Source organism: Canis lupus, chromosome 18 (assembly GCF_048164855.1).
Source record: "Canis lupus baileyi chromosome 18, mCanLup2.hap1, whole genome shotgun sequence".
NCBI lineage: Eukaryota > Metazoa > Chordata > Mammalia > Carnivora > Canidae > Canis > Canis lupus.
Genome location: NC_132855.1, coordinates 42,754,263 through 42,777,141, shown reverse-complemented (window position 1 = coordinate 42,777,141; position 22,879 = coordinate 42,754,263). Strand labels below are relative to the sequence as shown.

The 22,879-nt window shown below is 40.6% G+C and overlaps 1 protein-coding gene and 1 long non-coding RNA gene across 6 annotated transcripts in view; both read right to left on the bottom strand.

Annotated features, from left to right (window-relative positions):
- Positions 1-22,879, bottom strand: part of CDK6 (cyclin dependent kinase 6) — a 244,420-nt gene that overhangs the window by 83,068 nt on the left and 138,473 nt on the right. The gene's annotated exons all lie outside the window — the stretch shown is intronic.
- LOC140609072 (uncharacterized) lies at positions 10,054-15,788 on the bottom strand. Its single transcript, XR_012011053.1, has 2 exons — positions 15,391-15,788; positions 10,054-10,244 (listed from the first exon to the last, which is right to left on the bottom strand). It is a non-coding gene; the product is annotated as an uncharacterized lncRNA (long non-coding RNA).

Sequence of the window (22,879 nt, the reverse complement as noted above, 5' to 3'; positions counted from 1 at the left end):
GACAGTAAAATATAAATTCTATTTGCTTTCGAATTATTACACTTCTGTGACTCTACAATTTTCTTATGGAAGACTGCCTAACTTAAAACCAGTCTGTCACATGGAAGCAGATTCATTAATTTTTACTTTAAAGCTTTTTAAGGAATAGACAAAAGTGAAAAAAAAATGTGTCAAGGGTTTAGTGCATGAAGTAAAGAATGTTCTCAACCATGTAATCAATTCTACCCAAAAGTTCTTTGTATTTAATAATTCTTTTTTTTGTATTTAATAATTCTAAATATTCTTAAAATATCATGGGTGACCTTAAATTTAGAAACATGTACAGAAAATCTATGAATGCAATGTATAAAGACCAACATTTAGAAATCTATGACAGGGATCCCTGGGTGGAGCAGCGGTTTGGCGCCTGCCTTTGGCCCAGGGCGTGATCCTGAAGACCTGAGATCGAATCCCATGTCGGGCTCCCGGTGCATGGAGCTTGCTTCTCCCTCTGCCTATGTCTCTGCCTCTCTCTCTGTGTGTGTGTGTGTGTGTGTGTGTGACTATCATAAATAAATAAAAATTTAAAAAAAAAAGATATCTATGACAAAGGTAGCCTCTTTGATACATGATAACAATGCAGTTGTCTACTAAGCAAAGGCAACAATAGGAACTATGGACAGAGTTTAGTGGTTGGAGCCAGCTGGAACCAAAGCAAATACTATGTTTATTACAGTCATTACATGTATTAACAGCCTCTAGAGGTGCTGAATGGATTTGGCAACAGGAAGGAGAGTGGAAGCCGGGGGAAGGGGACTTCAAGGATATTTACCCAAGTGGATGTATCTGTTTAAACTGCTTTGATCTTACAATTTTTTGAACCAGTCCAATAACAGTATAAGATAAAGGAGAGCCAAAGCCAACTGTGACTCTCAATACATCAGAGTAAACCATTCTTACTTAATATCCGATTTAACAGTCTTTTATTCATGTTCCTTTCACCAAGATCCTGAAAATACTTTGTAGATGTTATCTGAACCATCCTTATTATATGGCTACATGCATGAAGAGTAGAAAAGCACATCACGAACGCTGTGCTGGTCATCTTCCTTTTGCCTCTCTGGATGGTCTCTGCTCTGTGGGGTGGGAGTGGATCTGTACCTTCCACATGCCTCCATGTTCTTATTGGGTTTGACCAATGCGAAGCCTAGGCAGGAGTTCAGGGAAAGGGAGAAGAGTGAGGCAGAGTCTTTAACCTTCAAATTTCCTCCCATTGAGGTTGTCCAGGGCGGGCTGTGCTGCCATCACAGTTTGTCCATCCTGGGCAATACATGATTCCAGAAACAGCTCCCGTCAAGCTTGGGAATGATGAAAGCTTGGCTGCAACTGAGACCCAAGTTAGCACCTTCACTGTACTTCCCCGAAAACCCCCTTTGTAAATCTGGACTCTATAAACAAAACTTCCTCGTATTATTTTGAATGTGCACTGGGACCTATTTCCCAGTGGGATCTTGACCAATACATTCAGTTTGCAGATGAAGAAACAAGCATGGATGGTAAAATCTCGTTTTTCTGTCAATGTGGGCATTTAGACTAGATGATCTGTGAGGTGACCTCTGCTAGCATTCTAAGATGCTGTCGTCTCTAATGATGTGACGATGGTCACATAATGTGGCAGTGGTCATGAAGCTTTAAAAAAGGTACATACTGTATAGACGCAAGAACTCTTATTTTTGGACATCCTTGTCTGTCCTTTGGCGTAGTAATCACTTATGGAGGGTATCAGTGCCTTGATATTTTCCTTCTGGGGTCTGCTTCAATATCTCGTCTCAAATACAAACTTAGATAAGGATTTCTGAGGAATATGTATGTATACAGTCGTTGGAAGAACTCAATCTTGACACTGCCAAAGTGAAGGCTTTCTGAACTATGCTCTAAGCTTTCTGAACTATGCTCTAATCAATATAAAACTCTCTGGTATGTATGTTGTTTTTCCTTCCAGAAGACTACTGTGGTTTTGCAAAATGAAAATAAAAATTAATGGCAATTTCACTGACTTTTCATAAAGGGTCTCAAAATTCAGCTCTTTAAAGTCACACAATTAACATCATCATCAGAATTATGCCAAGCCAGTTCAATGGAAACTTTTAAGGATTAAATAACAATAAAAGTTAACCCAAGTACTTTGCAGCAAATAATAGTAGAGTCACCTCAAACAGACTCATTTATAATCTAAGGGCCAGAACAAGATGTTTTGATAGAGGAGATGACAAAAAATGGCCAAGGTCTACACAAAAATGAGACTCTGAGCATTGTGCCAATAACGATTGTGGCCTCTGCTCTGACGTATCCATTATTAGCACGAAGGCTATCTGTCCTTCCCAGGACCTACAGTTGTCCTGGCTCATAAAGGGAGACACTGGCTCCCATTTAGATGTGCTGGTTGCCAATCACCTGGTCATTGCTTCTGTGCTTTCTGTGGGATATTCTTTCCCTGAGTCTCTGCGGGTCTGAATCCTTACATATCACTTCCTCCATGAAGACTTTCCTGCTCTTCCACATCCAGAAACGACTGCTGTCTCCTGGGCTTCTACCACATTTTTAAATTTTATTTTTACATTTTTAAAAGAAGATTTTATTTATCTTTAGAGCAGACTTCTTGCTGAGTACGGAGCCCAATGTGGGGCTCGATCTCACAACCCTGAGATCATGATCGGAGCTGAAATCAACAGTCAGACGCTTAACTGACTGAGCCAACCAGGTGCCCCAAACTCCCCTGCATTTCTATAGCATTTGAACCTTCTATTTTCCATTATAGTCATTTAACTTTCTGGTCACAGTGTATGATCAGCGTCATGCCTGAACGGTGCTCAGGAATTATCTGATGACTGGATACATGAATAAAGCACAGGGAGCTCTTGGAGCAGTGCTGATGGTGGACAGAGGCACTTGGCTAGACTGGAGTGGAGGATATGAGGACAATAATATCTAATAATAACTGAGTACCTCAGAGTAATCCTGTATCTTTAAAAAAAATGGGATCTGTGGAGGGAGGTGAGGCTGAAGCAATCTGATTCAGAGGATGTGTGAGAAGATTTGAAGGGCAATGAAACCTAGCCCAGAGAGGTGTTCCCTCCAAGTGAAGATAAAAGGAATCTTCGGGGAAGAGTCACTCAGTAGTCAGGAGCCCACGTGCTGTACCCAAGGGGCGATGATGATCATCCACTGAAGGATGGACAAGGTAGAGTTCAGGGATCGACTTCTGACCTTTCATGAGACCAGTGATCCTTGCCATCTCTTTCTGAACATTATACCTTTCTCTCATTTTGCTAATGTTTCAACAGATCAATCTAAAAAAGGTTCTACTACTCTGGCTATCAAGCCTTAAGGGTCCAAGTGAACTTCAATTTGATTTATCATGCAGGTACCCACTGCATGAGAAGCAACCAGTCAGTCCTGGAGAGAGGGTCACAGATTAGGAAAGCAGCAAGTCAAATGAGTTGGCTGAAAAATAGTGGGAATGGGGAGTGGGCTGTAGTGATTCAAATGAAGAATGCTAGGGTTCTGTCCTAGTGTGCTCCCACTTAAGGGTCTCTTCCCCCATCAGTCCCTTAAAATACTTCTTTTATTTCTTTCCTTTCCCTTTTTTTAAAAAAAGATTTTATTTATTTATTTATTCATGAAAGACACAGAGAGAGAGAGGCAGAGACACAGGCAGAGGGAGAAGCAGGCTCCCTGTGGGGATCACGACCTGAGCCAAAGGCAGACGCTCAACCACTGAGCCATCCAGGTGCCCCGACACTTGTTTTCTTTAAGGCTGAGATTCTCAGCTTTTCCCTGGAGAGCATCATTTGTAGATATCCTCCAGGGCCAACTGTAGCCAGAACTCTGCAGACCCACATATCCAGCTGTCTTCTGGACATCACCATGCAGGACCCCCATAAGTATTTCAATTTCAAAATGCATGCATTTTGTCTTTTCCCTGAAACTTGCTTCTCCTCTTAGATTCTCTCTCTCTGCAAGCAAAATTGCCACCTACCCAGGCGCCCCACTCACTCCACTATCAGTAAGGCTGCCAGATCCTGACAATTCTACTGCACACACATTCGCCTGATGGCCACACAACTTCCTCTGGGCTCCTTTCCCCAGTCAGCCTCCTCCTACTCTGTCCTCTCTACTGCATCTGAAGCCATGCTCACCACACTTCTGCTCAAAATCCATCCACTCTCCAGAGCTTTTAGGGTCAGGTTCAAGTCCAGTTTACCCACAATGCCCTTACGATCTGGCTCTCACCCTCTCTGGTTTTATCGCCTGCTGCTCCTTCACTCAAATACTTTCCTCAACCTGCTCAGAGGCTTTAGGGTTGTTCAACATGCGTGCTGTGTCATGCCTCATGGCCTTGCCATATGCTGAGACCTTTCTCTGGAATGTCTTCTCACAATACCATTCTTAATTCTTGTGAACCTTGCCCCACCTAGTCCTTCTCAGTGACACGTAATCCCAGCACTTATCACACTGTATTCCATTCATTGCGTACTTACTGCCTACTAGAGCCGAAGCCAGCTCTTTGAGGACAGAGACCATTTCTTCCTTCCTTTTTTTTTTTTTTTAAATTTTTACTTATTTATTCATGAGAGGCAGAGACAGAGACAGAGAGAGGCAGAGATGTAGGCAGAGGGAGAAGCTGGTTCCCTGCAGGGAGCCTGACGTGGGACTCGATCCCAGGCCCCAGGATCACACCCTGAGCCAAAGGCAGGCACTCAACTGCTGAGCCACCCAGGCGTCCCAGTAGAGACCAATTCTAAGTGGACTTTCCACCCACAAAATCTCACAAAGCGCTGTGTATAGCAGACATAAAATAAATATTTATTCCAACAAATGTATGGGTAGCCGGAACATAGCAAAATAGAGGACGAGAGGGATCCCTGGGTGGCGCAGCGGTTTGGCACCTGCCTTTGGCCCAGGGCGCGATCCTGGAGACCAGGGATCGAGTCCCATGTCGGGCTCCCGGTGCATGGTGCCTGCTTCTCCCTCTGTCTGTGTCTCTGCCTCTCTCTCTCTGTGTGACTATCATAAATAAATAAAAATTAAAAAAAAATAGAGGACTACAGGTTTAGGAGAGATAACCTAGGGTAGGATGCAGAGCTTCTATTACAGCGTAAATTTACAAGTCATGGTATATCCCCAATACCTACACTAGGTATCCTGAGAGTCCACCAACACCATCTTTAGTCAACACATGACTTTTAAATAAAGCTGAAGACCATATAATTTCTGTAAAATGAAGTTTCAAAATGCCTAAAGGGCCCATGTTTTCCTTCAGGGTGTATTGTTTAAATTTCATCTCGAGCTTATGAAACTTAAAATAGTTACCCCTTGCTAAATGTCTACTACGTTTCAAGTAACAAACTTACTCTCTTTTTAGAAGTACAGTATAGTGTAGTTTTGATTTTGACACTAAACAATCACACACTTGATCTCTCTCTGCCTTCACCATAGAAACCAAGCAAATATTTGTAGACATTCCTTCAACCTTCACAGATAAGTAGAAATGAAATTATTCTGAGCACAGGATATGGCAGGCTGTGGAGCTCATCGTTTCCTTTTAAGCATTTTAACTCTTAAAAAATCTATATGCTCTGGGAGAGAACTTAATCACTCAGATTTGTAAGAGAATTTAAAAACTATCATGAAAACAGTCAAATGTCTCTGAAGTCCATGCCTCCCTTGCAAACTTGCTAAAGGAACACAGTGCAAGTCACCAGGAAAATGGAAAAGCATGGTTTTAAAATCTGAGCTCAGCCTCAAACATTCTCTAACACCTTAAAATTCAGTGGGCACTGCCTTCTTTAAATGAGAAGGAGCTGGAGATCCTCAGATGGAAGGAGCTAAAAAAAAGGTACCGGTTCATTTGATAGTACTCACTGCCCCCACCATCTCAGCTGCACAGCTCCATCTACAAAGGCTCACGAAGATGCATGCAGGAAAAGAAAACCAGGCATGCAATTTCCACCTGATCTGGACCACTAGAAAAGGACTATGGAGGATTCTGAAGCTCCGGCTCTATTTTGCGCTTTCAGCAATTAAAGGCAAGAATGAAAGAAAACGTGCTTCTGAAGAGCACAATGTCTCCTGCTGTGCATTTAGTAAGATTAAACTGTGACCAGAAAAGAAGGAGGATGTGACCGAGAGAAGCACTTGGCTTGCAGCATTAGGAACAGGGTAGTTAGAAGGAAGTTATTTTCTGACAAGAACCGTTAAATGGCAGATGGATTGTTGTGGCATTTTGTGATCTTTCCTCTAAAACCTTTTTGTTTTTATCCTAAAGAGTGGCAAAGAAGGGGTGAGGGAAGGAGGGAGAGAACACATGGATGGTGCACAGGAGATATAAAGTACTGTGCTGAATGGACTTCCTCTGTTGCCTTATACAATCTTCAGTTTAATGGCATAAGGTGAGGATTGATGTACCGGTCTTTAAAGACAAGAAGTTGAGAATCACAGAATTTAAGTCTCTTGTCCAGGACCAATCAACTAATAAATGGTAGAACAAGGATTTGAAGTAGGGCTTATCTGACTCAGGTTTGTTCTCACAGAGCAGACTGACCTCCGGTCTTTTTAGTTTTTGTCTTAAGCCTAATTATAATTTTTAAAAGTCTGTATTTCCAAAACAATCATTTCCATAGCAATGTAGGTTTAACAGAAAAGCTGACTAGAGGAAAATAAATTGTTTGATAGTGTCCCGAAGGATTTTTACCAAGATGCCCACCACTTGAAGCATCGAGATGGTGGGTGTATAAATGGCTGGGGCCTGGGGGCAAGGCAGGGAAAGTCTCCCTACCCACATGCTCTGCATGGGGATCTGGGTCTGGTGTTGTATGCAAAGGCGTGTTTCTGCTGACAAACATTTCATGGCTGTCCTCTCAGAACATTCCTTCCCTGGAGACCACAACAACATCCTTCCTCCCAAACTTGTTCTTCTTTTGTATTCCCTATCTCTGCAAATGACGGCACCAGCTAACCAGTTCCCCAAGTCAGGCTCTTCCTCAAACTCACCCCTCATCCATCTATGTAGACCCCGAATGAAGAGGGGACTTTCTCATCTCTACAAAAGAGCAAAAATGTACATTTGACTAGAGTTGTGGAAACAGGAGAATGGAGATACATTTTGGAGAACCTCCTCATTATCATCACCCTTTTTAAAATGCTGTCCCCGAATAAAAGAAAAAAATTCACATCACTGGGCACAAGAAATTTTCAGGTTTGAAGACTCTATGCAATTGTATGAACGTGATGACCTCACTCTAGATTTTACGATCTGATTTTACAGTTACTAAAACCAAAGTTGTATGTAAACATGTGTCCTGCTCTTTCTTTATTTTCCCCCTGTTTTATAAATTTTATTCTTTTCATCTTTTGTTATTTTTAGTTTTCCCTCCTTTCTTTTCTAAAACACTTTTCTACACCCCTAGGATTTTTAGTATCTTAGAATCTTCTATGAGCAGAGGGGAAGGAAAGGACCACTTTAAAAGAATACAGTTAATTAAATAATTATAGAACATATAAATTCACTTGCTCTTGATGAGCTGCAATGCCTGTCTTAAAATTGTCTCAGTTTCTAGGAAGAACCACACCAATACCAAGGACTTAGAGTGTTTCTAGGTATATCCGCTATTAGGAGAAATACATGTGTGAACATAAAAACCAGCGGAAGGCTTCTCACCTGGGCTTAGAGGCTCATGCTGCACATGTGCTCAGGGCAGTGTGGTTGCTGCATGCAAACATTACTTGAAAGGAAAAGTAACCCTCCAGTTTGAGTAAAACTTGGCTTTTACCTCAGAACTAATTCAAAGAAATACTACTTTTCCACTTACAAACATTTCAAAGAATGTTGCTGCTTTCTAGAAATCTGTGGCAGGTAGCTTCTTTTATCCTTGAAACTGCTAGGACTTTGAAATGGTCCTAGAAGTGATTACAATGATATCTAAGAAGACATGTAGATTACATAAAATAGTTTAATCAGTCTTTGGTAACTGAAAGTAATCTTAACCATCATTGTAGATGGTTAAAATAGGACCCCCCAAAAAAAATAAAAAAAATAAAATAAAATAGGACCCCAATTTATGGTAAAGATAAAAGCAGGGCCCAGCGACCCTTCTGTGAAAGGCTTCCAGAACATTCTGAGCCAGGGAAAAGCTCCCTGCTCTACACTTCAACAGCACACATCTCTCATAGCCCCTGATGATGTGTGGTGTGACCACAAGAATCTGCTTCCATCTCTATCTTAATGACAGGAACTGGGACTTAATTATCTTTAGATTTCAGAGCTGGCACAGTGTCTAGCAGAAATCAGGCATTCAATGACTATTTGTTAAATGTAAGATCAAGAAGTTCAAATTTGCTCCCCAACTACAAAATCAAAACAAAAGCAGAAAGGGGGGAAAAATCCATGCATCTTTGAATTATTCCGCAGGTACAAAAGGTGTTCCAGATTCATAAATATGGCAAGAAAATCAAATTTGCTCAACCTAACATGTAAATCGTCTATTTTGTTGTACATATCAGTAGTTTGTGTCCTTTAGTTGTTATGTGGTGTTCTACTGTGTCAACATGCCAGAATTTATTCAGCCATTTTTGTCTTTTGTTGATGGATGTTTCTAGTTCTTGGCTATGGTGAATGAACATTCTACTGAACATTTTTGTGTATGTCTCTTGTTGGACATATCCGTTAATTTCTCTTGGGTGTATACAGGTATCTCTATCTATCTATCCAGCCATCTTTGAGAGAAAAAGAGAGGGAGTAGGTATATGTTTGGCAGATACTACAAAATAGTTTTTCCAAGTAGTTGAGCCATTTTATACTCTGATTAGGAATGTGTGACACTTCCAGTATGCCCCACTTGATATTCCCAAACATTCAGGTTAGTGTGTAGCATCACCTCATTTACTTTTGACTAACCAATTTAGAAGAATATAAGGTTCTTAAAAAATGATTAATAATCTGGATTTATTAAAGCTCTAATTAGATTCTCCTTGTAATGGCAGAATAAATAATGATATCTATCATTTCTTATAGATGCATGACTCAACAGTTTAAGATAATTTTTAAGATGTCAGGTTTCTCATTTTGCCTCTGCTAATCTGACTTCTGGCAGATTCCCAACCCTTTAAGAATCTGTTTGTTCTTTTCCTGAGGTGTATAAACTATATATTTACACAGAATTCTTAGACAATCTGCGCCATGAATAGGGAAACTAAACTGGAAGGTATTTTGAAATGTCTGTGCCAAGATTCTAAGTTAAAATATTAATAATGTAAAAATTCTAGAAGCTGCTGGATGGTGGTTCTTACGGATTTCCTTTATGGACAAAAGTTGGACACATCATTATGAACTAAATTACAGAACCATACCTGTCAGTATATAGTCCCATGGCTTATTAAGAGGCAAACCCTAAGCTATTAGCCCCTGTTGCCTCATTTCCTCCTGAAGAGGTCATGCAGTCACGTTTCCATCTGTGGTGAGCCCGCGTTCACATTCACCCAGGCATGAAATTTAAACATGGGGAACCACGGCAACAATGTCAGGGGTGGGGTGGGCTGCAGGATGATAATCAGTGTCCATGTGGCACCATTTTCCCTTGTTTAGAAACTGAGTGACTGTAGAAATTACTTTCTTTATTTAGTGGATACGCATTTGCCGAGTGCTGCTTGGTGGCTGGCCCTCACTGCTAGTGAATGATCCATAGTTCCTGCCCTGATGGGGCTTATAGCCTGACTACAGAAGGGTGGGAACAATGGGAAGGGATACTCTGATTCAGCCCCGAAAGTTAAGTTTATTGAGGTAAACAGAGAATCTGTGAGATCCTACATTCAACTTTGAAAAGAAACAGGTATAAAAAATTCCATCAATATTTTCTATTAATAAAGACATTTTCAGTAAGAGACAAATATTGATAGAATCTTGGAGATGTGGGAAGAATACATTTGGTTATACCATGAAGTCCTCATTATCCCACACTTACCTCCCAAAGGCAAATTAGAGGACAATATTGCCTAGAGACGTTTCATGAAAAACAGTTTTTTGTTTGTTTCATTTTTTAGAGATTTTATTTATTCATGAGAGACACACAGAGAGAGAGACGCAGAGACATAGGCAGAGGCAGAAGCAGGCTCCCCGCAGGGAGCCCGATGTGAGACTTGATCCCTGGACCCAGGATCATGCCCTGAGCTGAAGGCAGATGCTCAACCACTGAGCCACCCAGGCATCCCTGTGAAAAAAACAGTTCTAAATCAAACACATTTGGGAATATGCTGAATCGACTCATGAAATTCACATTTTTACCCTGGCATATTAAAGGCTCTAAGAAGTTCTACAGTCAAAACAGAAACCTATTTAACATTTGTCAAGTATTGTTCATGGAATGATCCCCACCCCTCACGATACCTATTACCATCCTACAGAATTAGACTTCCCCGAAAAATGCTTTGAAAAGCAATAGTCTGTGACAATGTACAGGATCAGGAGCACAAATAATCCAAAATACATTTTGGAGTGTATGCATGCATGCAACTCAACATCCTAAACTAACCTCATCCTAAAAAGTAAGAGCTGGTCTATCTTGCTTTCAGCAAGCAACATTTATGAAAATCTGGTTTTGCACTGAAAATTAAAGTATAAAATGTAAATAAAGGTCACAAAGGTACCCCTTTATAACCATTATAACATCTTTTATCACTATATAATATTACAGATGTAGATGTTGAAGAAGCCTTGCTATGTCTGTATTAACTATACTCTTTCTGTTAGTACAGAATGTTAGCTCACATTTAGGAAGTGGTTGTTCTGAATAAATACTTCATTTACTTTCAATCACCTCTTTCTGGTAAAAGTAGAATGCAGAAAAAATTTGGTTACTTAAAACATTCTGTCTATATGCACCCCATTTGGGAAGAAGTTTGTTGTAGTGTAATGTTGAAGTTAACCAACATTTTACTGGGCAACTACCATGAAAGGGATTGAGGCTATAAAGACAAATAATAGACAATGCCTGTTCTGGAGGAGTTCATAGTCTAGTGAGGCAAATATAAAAAGAAATAACTTATACAGTGCAGTTGGAACTATAATAAGGCATGGAGAAAGTGCCATGGAAATACAGATGACTTCATTAAAGAGAATGGGTGATTTATTGCTCCTATAGTAAAGCATACACAATCTGTTTGTATACAATAAAAATATGACTATAATCAAGAAATTAATAAATATTTATTGAGCACCTATCATATACTACAAATCTGCGTGCCAGACTCTCTCGAATGTCAAATTACTACTAGTCTCATAGAATTTCATATTATTCTCAAAAGGAATGTAAAAGATTTCTCAGATTTTCAGGCGATTTTATATCCAGAATTAGAGGGAGCCAAACTAAAGTTTAATTTTACACTTTGGAAAAAGTCTAAGGCAAAAGAACATCCTATGCAAGCAATCCCCCTGGAATGTGTAATCATTTTGCAGTTAGAACCAGCAGAGGGAGTAAACCTTGTTGTAGAAAAGCCTCAAGTATATAAGGAGAAAAGACTTCAGATGTAAAGAAAACTTTTGACAAAAAAGAAAAGGAGAGTGTAGAGATACATATTTCAAATGTAGGTAAATAATTCAACTATATTTTTTAAATTCTTGAAACATAATGCAAAAGAGTCATAAGCAATCACTGAATAAGCTAAAGGATGTCATCTTACTGCTCCATGAGACCCACAGAACTGAACATTATAACTCTCCCATCCAGAAGTGATGGCAATCACAAATTTCTGTAAAACACATCCCACAGCAAAATCTAGCTAGTTAGCATTAATAGGAAGGAACATACACCAACCACAGTATATTTCTGCCTCAGTTTCCAAGACTGAGAAGCTGCTACCATGAAGAGAATGGGAGCTTTCACCTTGGCATTTCCAATTCTTTTGTGACCATTACAACAAATTCATTTTTAAAACAGAGCTACACAGAACTAAGCCTTTCTATGATTTTCTTCATGGGCAGTATTGTGACAAAAAAGTTTTATTAATGAAAACCAGGCCTTTTTTTAAGCTACTTTCACCTCTGACTTATCCATAATATTTTATCATGATTGCCCTTTACAGGGCACCTCTTGCACCTTTCCATCTGGTATTTTTCCCACATCTGGTTTACCCACCAAACTACAAACCTCTTGAATGTATTCTGTGTCTTTTAACACTATATACCCCCAGTATATAGTGACAGCACTAAGACAGCACCTCGTGCCTTACACACAGGTGATGTGCAGTTAAGTGTTTGCCGAGAATGACTGAAATAAAGGAGTTTTGAACGTTCTAACTGGAGGGCCACCTGGGTGGCTCAGTGGTTGAGCATTTGCCTTTGGCTCAGGTCATGATCCTGGGGTCCTGGGATTGAATCTCTCATTGGGCTCCCTGCAGGGAGCCTGCTTCTCCCTCTGCCTATGTCTCTGCCTCTCTCTCTGGGTCTCTCATGAATAAATAAATAAAATCTTACAAAAGAAAAAAAAAAAAAAGAAAAATAAAGTTCTACCCGAGTGTCTGCTTTGCTCAGTCTCAAATTCTTTTTTTGGTAGGATATATTTTCTTCATTCTCTTGCTTACATCAGAATGAATAACATATATATAGACTGGGGATATCTGTTTTTCTTACTCAGGGTAATGTAAAAGGACACACAGAGCAAAAAATGATGGCACTAAGTTGGAGCTCTGGTGACAGGCTGGGTTCACGAAGCAGCCTTGATACTCCAGGTTCCTCTGATCAGCACTCCTTTCTAGTCTTCCTGTTCCAGTCTTGTAGGTGCCCAGTTCTTTCAGTAGCTCTATTACCCAGAAGCCAAGTTGACTGATAGGCGCTATAACTATATTCCCTTTTTCCTCGATTGGCTCTGTCAGAGAATTGCTTTTGGTATTAGTCTTCATGATGGACCAATTCCTAGCTTTATTTTTCCATTCTACTTTGTTTTCTAATTCATTCATTTATATTTAAAACTTTATTCACTCCCGTCTTCTGATTTATATAGGTATTTCTCTAATTTATCATTATGTTTCATACTGAGTATATATTAACATTTGTCTTAAAAAAAACAATACTACACAACAGATGCTTGTTAAAAAAGGACTCCTTTTCTTGTATAGTCCTTGGATTGAAGGCTTTCACCTTTATATGCAATCCTTCTCATTCAGTCATAAAAGCATTCAGTGCTCTCAATCAGCCTCCGTGCACAGCTTTGGTTATACTGTCAGCTTTGATGTAGAGTTCACTGTTACAACGTGAAGTCACTTGCACTAGAGGACAAGTTAAATAGGCAAAAGAAAAAGAAGATTCTACAGACACTGTGAGAAACTTATTACAGGAAACTGAGGTGTGACAAGCTGATGAGCTGAACAGTTGAAATACCAGCCACCAAATGCCTTGGGAACAAGTAAAGACCAAGACTTCATGTTACCACCTGCTCAGTACATGTAACATCTGCTCATAACCACTTATGTGAACTTCTTCCTGCTGAGGTATACCCATGATACAAATATCAGATGTTCACTCATCTCACCTCTGGTCATCAGGGAACTCATCATACGGTCTAGAGGGTACACGACTATGGATGGAATAAAGGAAAGAGTCCTGCACTGAGATCTGGAGACCTGGGTTTTTGCCTCAGACATACCACTAAAAAACCTCTGTGAATTAGCTTGCAAAAAAAGGTAGTTTTATACCACTGGACCCAAGGTTCCCCAACTGTAAAATCAAGAGTTCACATTAGATTATTTGTAAAGTCCTTTCAACCCCAGAATCCTAAAATCAAGAATCAAGAATTTCTACATGCTCAGTGACGCCATTTGGACATTGTGCTGTGTACCCACCCATTCATCCAGGTCAATGACGCTGTGCCGAGAAACTTAAAGAAAGAGAAATTTTAAAGAAATGGAACTGCATCAAGATGAAAATTTAAAGGGCGTTAATTGGTACCCAGTGGAGTCTTTGATTCCAAAAAACAAAACTGGAATTCCAGAAGAGACAGTGAAGAATCTTAGTGAGTCATTACATTGAAAGGCAAAAGGCAAAGGCCTATGATCTCTTATCAGTTGCAGTTACAGGCCAGAGAGCAATCTTGTCTGCATGTCTGTGCACTGTGGTGGGGGCTGTTGTCTGTCTTCTATTCTTTTTAGAATCTAGCATCATTATTCAAATAGGAATGTATAGGGATTGGCTGCAGTCTAGGTAGGCAAGCATCCACATACGTTAAACAATATGCTCACCATAGCCATTTGAGAAGAAAGGGGTACGATTTTTATAGGTCTGCCTGTGAAGTGCAGTCCCTTCTAAAAAAAAGGCCACTGTAAGCAGGAATGGGATAGCATGTACTTTGTCTGCCCCTACCTGCTAGACCATATGGATCTATCAGAATGAATTCTCTATTCAGGTCTATAGACATTACCGAAAAGTTATTATACCAAATGGCTGAAATTACATGAAGTTACAAATAGATGGAAGGATATGAACCCACACATAGTCTATTACTAAGTTCAGGAGGGAGAAATTTAAGCTACCCATAATATCTCTGGAAATTCTGTTCTGTTCTCATGCAACTCAATGAAGGTGATTACAATAGAGTGCACGGATAATAGACTTTTGAAGAATCAGGTATACATGGCAGCATGAATTTATGAATCATCTTGGTTTCTTTGAAACATTACGAAGCTATTATGGTCCTAGGACTAGGACAACTGCACTGGAATTTTAAAGAACTCCCACAACTTTCTGTTGGCGATTAAAGAACCCTGGGTTTTAAAGAAGAAAAACAAGAAGCAACGCTCAAGGTAGTAAGTGCTTTCATGTTACCAGTTCTCATATCCAAGGGCACTGGATCAAGCGAAAGGACAAAGAGATAAGGGCAATATTGCTAGTTACTAACAAATGGCAGATAAAAGAGCTCTTCTGGGTTCTGATTAAGTGACAGCATTCTACACATTCTTTTGACTTGAGAAAGTCAGACTAAGAGAGCAACAGCTCAGTTACATGTGAAGCACCGCTAAATAAGCGTATCTGTAAGCTTTCACATTCCAGCAGGACAGGATTCCTCCCCTTGCTGCTGAATAGAAACACGCTCTCTGTGCTCACAGCAATAACGCGCCTTGGCTTCAGCTTCCATAAAAAAGCATAAATGTATATGCTGAAAGCACAGAGAAGTTTTGTGCTGTGGGACGTGGTGGCTGGGAGCCAATGTTTACAATCCCCTGGGTGGGAAAGGCAGAAAGGCTCAGGACGGCAGGCTTTAAAAGTCTTTGCTGTTTGCCGCCAGTGACCTTCGCCTCTGTTTTCAAAGCAGCTCTCAGGTTAACCCCTTGGATCCTGTGTGCGCTGGTGCTGCACAAAGGAAATACCTTTCTTTGAAGGACACCTCTCTCCCGCACATCGGTTTCTGATTTCAGTCGGAGCAGCTCAGAAACACTGGACTGAGAAGCGTGTATTCAATCTGCTATCAGACCCACGGGCACGGCAGGGGTACTGGATCTGGATGTCGATGTATGCTGTGCTCTACAAAGTGAAAGTTTCCAGCTCCAGGCAGTGGACTCAAGCTTACAAACCAGGGGACTGTGAAACATGAGCATATTCGGTCTCCAGGGGAGAAGGAAGCATCCAATTTATGCAGAAATGCTCTTTTCCCAGCTAGCCAATGAGAGGCAAGGCTATGAGAGAGGGGCTTCCTATAGGGATCTCCGGACTGGAAGAATGGTGCTTAAAATTAAGGACAGGCGAAATTGCTAACAGCCCAGCTTAAAAAGCAGCAGAAGGGAAAAAGCCAATTGTAGAAATGAAAAGGGAGTTTTCTAGTTCTTAAGTTAAAGCTGACCACTTTCGCCTTAGTATTATGTTATAGTTGCTGTTACCATTTCAGTGAGGGGGAATTTATCATCTTTTATTCCTAATGCTGAGAAGTAAGGATCCCATAGAAAACTTACTACGCATATGCATGTTTTATTACAGTCTTTACTAAATGACTCAAAAGATGTGATTTAACAGAAATATTATTTAAGGCCTCAAAATGTTTTCAGGATGTTAAGATTTACTTGGAGAAAAAAAAGTGGTCTGATGGCAAAGTTCCCGTGTCCGTTTTAACAAACGCTTGGGCCTATGAGAAGTTTTGTGGATTTCAAAATGTGTGGGACCCATACGTCGATTGTCCTTAATACTGTCCTCCCTTTATTGAAGGGGCAGTGTACTGAATTCCCGGGGTATGGGAATGAATCGTGCAATCCTAATGTTCTGAGTCAATGAACCCCTCACCCAGGTTTAAGGTTAAGGGTTAAGACTTCTGCAGATGCAAATGGCCAACAGCAAACACCAGTGTAATTGATGTGCACAAAAGCCATTAAAATAAGCCTTATGAAAATCATTTAATCAAATATGAGACAGTAATAAGGGAGGATTTTCTCCTAACATTTGGAGATGAAGTCATGGCCTTTGTACTACCAGGCAGCTGCCTCTAACATCATAAAGTATGCGTATCCTGTAGTTAGAAGTCCATTCCCAGAAGAATGATGCTATTTGAGAATACAGCTTTTCGGTTTTCCTCAACTAATAACTGGGTCATATTAAGGTCTTCTGAAAAAGTTATTAAAATTTCAGCTTCACCAAGAATGTTTAAGAATAATCAAAATCACTGTCCCAGTTCTCATTACAGACCAAACAACGTGTTGCTGTCCCTGTAGAAGTCAATGGTGATTAAGTACATATATTCTATTCAAATGCAGACACCAACTAGAAATAATGTTTTGAGAATCTAAAAGAAACCCCAGCTCTATCTCAAAGAAGATGTAATAACAACAGCCAAAGTTTACTGTGAGTTTCCCATGTGCCTGGCATTTCACTGATGGCTTCACAAATTTTATGTCATTTACATCCTGTAATCACTTGTTAGGTACTGCATTTTTTACCTATATTCGAGGTAAGAGACTGATGTTCAGAACACGCCAGTAACTGTAGTAAAGCCCCCCAGCTAGCCACGTGTTGGAGCTAGAACCAAACCCAGTGTAATTCCAGAGGTTGCAGGTGTAGCTATGGGGCCTGAGAGCCATACGCATGGAGAGATCATCACCCCTGCAAGAGAAGCCCTCAGCAGACATACTTCACAGCTCTAACACCGTGAGATACGTTATGGTTATTATTATTATTACTGGGGACTCCAAGGCTTATCAATCTATCAAGAAGAGAGCTGGGTGCAGTTGGAGATTTTTTCTTGCTGAATTAAGACAGTAACATGATTTCTCACTGAGGTCATGAAACCATAATACTTGGTTTCTGCAATAGATTTGCTAACAGTTATACATTATGTTTGAATTTTAAATGAATCTGGAAGTAGCATAGGGGATTATCCCTGTCACAAAATTTCATGTTTTACAAACCAGTTGGGGAACTATTTTACTTGCAGTCTACAAAATCTCATCACTTTCAATCTGGACCCACTACCCCTATGCCAAGATTTTAAGACCTTGTTTCTTATTTGTCTCCGTAAATGAACCATCCTACAAAAAAAATAAAAAAAAATAAAAAAAAAAGACAAACCCAACTTGTGAAATCAAAGAAAATAATTGTTGCCATCTTTTATACAGTAATGACATGTCACTTAAAAACGGTTTTCGACTTAAGACTCGGTTTTTGAAGCAGCTTCTAAACAACTAAGATCCTAACAGCCAACCATGAACTTTAATTATTGCAATATAATTATGAGGAACAACTAGTTACAACTGAGCTTCTCCACACACAGTATAAAGTTAAAACTGTACAAATGAAGCCAAAATATGCACAGCTAAAAGGAATGTTACAGGGGGGCCTCTCTTCGCGAACAAAGCAAGCTCAGTTTGGCTCTTTTTCCCTCGCGCTACCACATCCGCACATCGTTAGTTGGAAAATTCCTGATATATGCTGTAATTTTTTGTGCTTTTTTTTCCCCCCAGTACGCTTGGGGCTTTAATGTCCAGATGCCATTTCCCCCCTTATCTGTCCCTGTTTGGTGCTCTGCCAACTATGGTCAACAATTAATACAGCCGAAGAAAAAATACAGTACACTCCCTGGCAACTGGTACAGCCTCGCAGGAAATACCAAATAAAAACTTGATTATGTATTGTTTAACCATTTTGTTTGCCTGTAGGCCACCCTGTCGTCAGTGTAATTCAGACGAGCATGCTTCATCTGGACGGTCTGTGCGCCGCACCATTGTTGCCAGAGTCTGTCACGCACAATCACTGGCTGCAGCCTGTGGTCCTCTAAATGAAAGGAGCAGATTTGTGGCAGCTTTCCAACCTGCATTCCTTTTAATTAGTCAACTTGTGGCCCAATGTTATAATAGATAAGTAACCTCTTAATATTCATGTAATTAATTAATTTTTTTCTCATTCAGTTATAAGGCTTTTGCATGGGGAAAAAAAAAGAAGCTCTTTCCTATATGGGCTCTGATTTATGAAATAAGCATGTTACTATTACAAAGAACATCCTGGGCTCTGTTTCAATGATTCTTCACAAACAAGGACAGCTCCAGAAACCACCATATGCCCATACCTATATTTTAAGCAGATTTTTCTTGCATTTAAAATAGTAACTGAAATCCTTCTGATGTATAAATTTGATATATCCAAGATGGAATAACATTGCTAACTTTCACTGGGCTGGGAAGCATCCCTTCCATTTTAACTGATAAACGAGTTTACCACTGGAAGCTGGAAAGCTTACACTTATTTAAGATCCCTTGCAAAGAGGGCTGATATGTAAAGCGGCCTGCAGTTCTCAAAGTACCAGGAAGTCTGCTCTAGATCTTGATTATATCAGTAATTAAACTGCTGATGCTGTTAGATATTAGCACATGATGAACCCTTTAAAAGATAAGTTGTGTCCTATAAATATTATTAATTTTCACTGCTAAGAGGAATTAAAAATGGCTTTTTAAAAAGCTCAATACTTAAGTTCTTTCAACTATTTAAGTTTCTCAATTAAACCAGTCTCCTCAAAGGCAGTAACGACATTTTTACTTCTGTTAGGTCCTTGTGGACAAAAACATGGTAGGTCAAACACACACATGTAACTGTACTACCCCTACATACTCTAGTGTCACCTTCTCATGCAGCTTATGAGACATTTACAATGACACTTCAATGATTCATTCATTCATGCATGCATTCGTTCTATCATACACATACTATGCCTGCTATTGTGATGAGGTTGTGATCCCAGTTGTAAAGAGAATAGGAAGATGACTGAAATCATGGTTATCTGCACTCAAAAGCCAATAGCTGAGCAGGTGAAGCACATGTGAAACTACTAATTGTGTAAGCTCCTCTGCTAGGTAGAGGTATATGATTTATGATACTGGGTTCAAATCCTGGCTCCTCTTTTATGAACTGCATCACCTTGGCCAGGTATCTTAGCCTCTTTGTGTCTCTGCAAAATGGAGAATCATAGTACCTACTTCATAAGACAACTGGAGGATTGTATGATGTAAAGTCCATGAAGTACTTTGCAGGTACCTGGCTTTATAAATTCTGGCTACCAGCAAAGATATATGTCAACTCCACAGGGAAGGGCAGGGTGCAGGACAGGGGAACCCACTGCTAGAGGCCTCAGAGAGGAGGTGCAGAGGCATGACTGACAGAGGGAGAAACTTGAACGCAAGGCTGAGGAGCCTGATTACATGGACCAGATCATAAAGGATCAGATGACAAAGCCCAGACTGTATACTGAAGGGAAGGGAGGCACTGTAGAGTTTATGCAGGGGATGTATGTCATATTTGTATTCTAAAACGAACGTTCTGGTAACTGTGTGGGATGAAGCCGGAGGTGACCCTTGAGGCAGGGAGCTCCATCAAAAGACTGTGATGATCCAGGCACCCTGGGAAGAGGACCTGGAGACCTCTCACAGTGAGGAGAGCAGAAGCAAGGGAAATAATTTTCAATGAGTCAAATGAAGCAGAAGGGGAGAGAAAAGAAATCTAGGGTAAACCCCCGCTTTCTGGCGGGGTGACAGAGCGGGTGGTGGCGCTGAGACCTGCATGGGGATCCAGAAGGAGAATGTCAGGCAGGCTCGCTGCCTGTGATGACATCACAAGATGAATATATGGGTCTGGGGCTCATGGGAGAGGGCTGAGTAGGAGAGAAGATGAGCTCTCCTTCAGGACTGTCTCTTGGAAGCAGAGGAGATCACTGAGGGAGAGGGCATACGTAGGACAGAACCGATGGGGACAAGAGACGAGGGCATTCGGCAGACATGATGTCAAAGAAGCCAAGGCGGATATTTACAAGAAATGAAGAACAGAGGAGATGTGTACCAGCAGATGCTAAGCCAGATGAGGACCTTAGAATATTTACTATAGCAACATGGTGGAAGCAGAAGGCTGTCTGCATGAACTTGAAGGGTTAATGGTATCCAGAGTGAGGGCCACTCCGGTGCCACCTGACTTAAGGGGAAATGTGACGGTGTGGAGGCATGTGTGTGGGGTAAACGGTATTTAAAACAGCTTATTTCTGCAATTAAAATAAAGATCATTTGAACACAGCATTGGGGCCTTTCCTGTGGCCTCGGTGTGTGTGTGGGGGGACTATGAACTGAAAACCCATCAGGTACACTACATCCACTTCTGATCATAAAGAGTTCCAGGTGAACTCTATTTAGTAATTAGCAATGACAGATTTTTTTTTAAGTCTCTTTTTATACTGCATAATAATGATACTACTACTCTTTTTACACACACATAATGCACATCTCAGGATGGGCAAAAACACATTTCAAATGTCCTCACTAATCATCACAGTATCATTTCCAGGTAAGTAACTAAAGCACAAAATGAATAACTTTGATTCTCTGGATAAAAATGTCACATTTTGGGATCCCTGGGTGGCGCAGCAGTTTGGCACTTGCCTTTGGCCCAGGGCGTGATCCTGGAGACCCGGGATCAGGTCCCACGTCGGACTCCTGGTGCATTGGGCCTGCTTCTCCCTCTGCCTGTGTCTCTGCCTCTCTCTCTCTCTCTCTCTCTCTCTGTGACTATCATGAATAAATAAATAAAATCTTAAAAAAAAAAGTCACATTTTTATGACACGGATGTATCATGAAAAGGACATGTCGTGTTTGTGTGTGCGGGCATGTGTCTAAGTACACAACGCAAGGAACTGATGTTTTAGCATCTCACTTATGTGGGAAGATGAATGAAGACCTAGGCATGACAAAATTTCCCAGATTACTTAACTTTCTCTTTTCAAGCTCTAAAAATATATTGTTGTAATCATTTGGATTTTTTTCTTGCTTGTTTCCTATTATCAATTGTCTTTACTCCTGCTGTTTCGCTGCCTGTGTTTTTGGGACTAAGATGCTATTCAAAGCCCTCAGGTGGTTTCCTATTCTACTTAAAAGCAAATTCAAACACTTTTAGTAGGACCCCCAGAGCAGGAACCCCCACGACCTCCCTGACCTCAGCCTTGACCACTGTCCCTCCCCCTTACTCCGCCTCAGCCACGCGGAGCTGACGTTCCCTTCCTTGGCTAGGCCAAACTACCTCCTGCCTGGAATGCTCTTTGCTGAGTCTTAGCATGTTTCTGCCCTTAATTCCATCATAAGAGACCTTCTTTGACCACTCACTGTTTTTAGATTAGATTCCTGGTCTGTCATACTCCATCCCATCACAGTGACTTAGAGAACTTATCACTGCCTGAAAATACACAGTAGTTTATTTATTTGTTTATCCCATCCATCTTCCCCACCAGAGTGTGGAGAGATTTTTATCTGCATCATCAGTCCATAGTCTCAATTTGGTGCCTGGCCAGCTCAAACCACAGAGCAGAACTTTAAGAAATCATGTTGGGGCACCTGGATGGCTGAGTGGTTGAGCATCTGCCTTTGGTTCAGGGCGTGATCCTGGGGTCCTGGGATCGAGTCTTGCATGGGGTTCTGTGCAAAGAGCCTGCTTCTCCCTCTGCCTGTGGTTCTGCCTCTCTCTGTCTCTCATGAATAAATAAATAAAATTTTTAAAAATTATGTTATGTAAGAGTGGGGGCTCTAAATAAAAGCCCAAGGAAGTAACTGTAAGGCTGCCGTGATGCTGCAGTTAGTGGGGTGCTCAGAGCTCTCTTTCCTTTCTGTTCATGTACTCTGCTCTTTTCCCTTGCTTCCCTACCCTCTTTGCCCCGTGCCCCAACATTCACCCCTGTTATTGCCAATAGCTGTAGCTCATTTTCATTTTCACTGCTGTATAATTCTACCATGTGAAGAAACCAGAACTGCTTTATTCATTCTTCTGTCCATGCACATTGGGGTTGTTTCCACTCCTTGCTGTTAAGAACAACGTTGATCTGAATATTCCTGAATGGTAATCTTGGTGTAAGGTCTGCACAAATTTCCCTACTATATGTAACTAGGCATGGAGCTGCAGGGTTTCATGCTATGAGCATGTTAAACTACATAGTTAATATCAAATTACTTTCCAAAACAGCATACTCTTTTATGTTCTTGCCAGTGGAGGAGCAAAGTTTTAGGTGTTTCCTGACAAAGCACAAAGTTGGTATTAGGTAAATATTTTAAAAATCCAATCTAACAGGATCTTAAAAAAAAAAAGATTTATTTATTTATTTATTTGAGAGAGACAGACAGACAGAGACACAGAGAGATTGAGCTGGGTGAGGGAGAGAGGTAAGAGGGAAAAGGAGGAGAGAAACAGATGCCCCACTGAGTGCAGAGCCTGACCAACTGAGTCACCCAGGTGCTTCTAACATCCTCTACCTTTTAACTGGTGAGTTTTGTACATTTTATACTTAATGTGATTAATAATTTATTTGGACATATTTACCAATTTATGTACTATGTACTCACCATTCTTTCTTGTGTCTCA